Source organism: Engraulis encrasicolus, chromosome 11 (assembly GCF_034702125.1).
Source record: "Engraulis encrasicolus isolate BLACKSEA-1 chromosome 11, IST_EnEncr_1.0, whole genome shotgun sequence".
In the NCBI taxonomy this organism is placed as follows: domain Eukaryota; kingdom Metazoa; phylum Chordata; class Actinopteri; order Clupeiformes; family Engraulidae; genus Engraulis; species Engraulis encrasicolus.
In genome coordinates, this window is record NC_085867.1 from 44,820,687 (window position 1) to 44,823,186 (window position 2,500).

The following is a 2,500-nucleotide window of genomic DNA, read 5'->3' on the forward strand; positions in this document are numbered from 1 at the left end:
GAGTTGCAGGTTCAAATCCCACCCTTACCTCTCCCTACACCTCCATCCAAGACTAAAGTGCCCTTGAGCAAAGCACCTAAACCCACATTGCTCCAAGGACTGTCACCAATGAGCGTTGGTTAAAAAAGCGGCATCCAAGTGTTATATAGAAGAAGAAAAATACACTATTGTCATAAAAGCATGAAATTTGTCTTCGGTCTCACCATATAAACACATAAATTGACAGTCATTCCATTGCTCAAAACATAAATACATAGGCCCTACATAAATCATAAATACATCCCGCATGGAATAATCATGAATAATGAAAAATAATAAAACCTGGTAAAACCATGGATAGTTTTCAGAGTAAAACCGTGGGTCATTTTAATAGTCAAACCAAACCGTGCCGAGCCATGCTCAAAAAAACATGAAATCATGGTTTACCGCGGTCGAAAAAACATGAAATCATGGTTAACCGTGGTCGATTTTTGTAAAGGGGAAACCACTGGCCAGCTGGAGATTAGGTGCGGGAACGGGAACTGGCACGGTTATCAATCGGTCTCAACATGCATTTTACACACAACACACTAATAATGAGTACACCCATATTGTCACTTAAGTTATATCATTCATGTTTCTTTTCTGTTGTAAGCTCTACAGATGTTGTGATAAACGTACTCTACAGTAACTGGCATTTATATACATTTGGGCACCAGCCAACCGGCCAACATTTTTTAAAACTGGGCTGTGGCAATAACAAGTCTTACTGGCCATTTTGGCAGGTAACTTATGACATATCACTATTATTTACCCATTTATATAAGTTGGTTATATTTACGCTCAAGAAATATTATATCTCAGATTCTATTTGTCTAAAATAATTTCACCATATGGCATTGATCCTCCTTCAGCACTTCATCTTCAGAGCTCAGGTAAAGAAAGAATACTGACAGCAAAACTGGGGCTAGTAGGGGGCACTGTGGCGCAGCGCGCTAAGCCCCCCGCATTTGGGCTTGCATGCCCACATAGCCTTTCTACCTATAGCCGTTCCACATGCTATTCGCCCCATTATACAAAATTTGGCAGCAGTTCAATGGATTTGCATTAGGGGCGCTGTTCAGACAGAGCAGATTGGGGTTCCCCTATTGGGCTGGGGCTAATCACCCACAATAAGTCCTTGCTAGCAGCTGAAACCTGAACATATTACGGTCGTCTCTGACTGAAAATAAAACATTAAAATTAAAAACACAGTAACCTAGGAGTTATATCCATCTAGTTTCTTACAGCTTCGACATTTGTGAGTCAGTCTTCACTAGCTTCTAGCTAAGGAAATGACGACATCCGATTGGTGAATGGGGAACTAAACCGGATGCTAACGTCGGCGAGACGTAGCCTAGCCACAGGCTAACTGACAAACGTGAGGCCAACAACTCAGCCGATCGTGATGTATGCCACAAATAGACCAATCGACCTCATATTTAGACACTACAATGTTGATTTCTGCCTTCGATTTTCATCAGTTAAGAAATCTAGCGTCGGATTAACACATTCTTAAGGTAGTAAAGCGAGTTGCCGCCATGTTTGTTTTCCAGAATCACCCGGGTAGAGAGCTCACGTGCAGCATTCTGGGTAATTGACTTTCACGTTATTCATGCACAAAATGTGTGTTTTTTAAAAAATGCAGTGAGTTTTAAAAAATCAAACCAAGTGCCATTTGGAAGGGCAATTTACACTTCCTTTAGGAAAAATAAAATGAAAACCGGTGACCTTCCATATCCGACACATCAGTTGCGTCTATTGTGGAGCTTCATAGGACCCCCATTCATTCTGACGGCTCTCCTCTGCTTGAACATCGCCGCCTCGTGGACAGTACCACCCGGAAGAAGCTGTCAGTTTGGTCTCTCCTCTATAAACCCTCTCTGATGCCCAACCAAGGGGACCCCGGTTTGAGTCTGGCCGGAGTCATTTCCCGATCCTCCCCTTGTCTCTCTGTCCCATTCGCTTCCTGTCACCATCTTCGACTGTCCTGTCAAATAAAGGCATAAAAAGCCCATAAAAAGATTTTTTTTTTAAATCTGTGGCCAGTAGAAAGGCAGAATGGCTAGTGACGCGGGAAAACAGCCAGCCACTGGTGAGCTGATGAGTAGTGATGGGCAAATGAAGCTTTGTTGAAGCTCTGAACCATTTAGGCGCATTGCTTCAAAAATTGGGTTAGTACTTGAAGCTTCAGTAACAGGGCCCTCTCCTGGTGAAAAGCCATGTTTGCAATTAAACGGGCTCAATTCGATAAGATGAGATGTTGTGCCCTCATCATCTGCGACATTACCCCCAATATTGGACTGAGCTCATACTTTTGCAGACTATCTTCCCGACATTTGACATTTTAGGCTACTGATGAAGCAGTTGAGGTAGATGACATTACAAAGGTTACGATGCCACATTTATTTATTTATTCATTTATTATTAGGATATTTTTTGGGCGATCAGAATAAAGCGTTGCTGAACATTAATGTCTTTT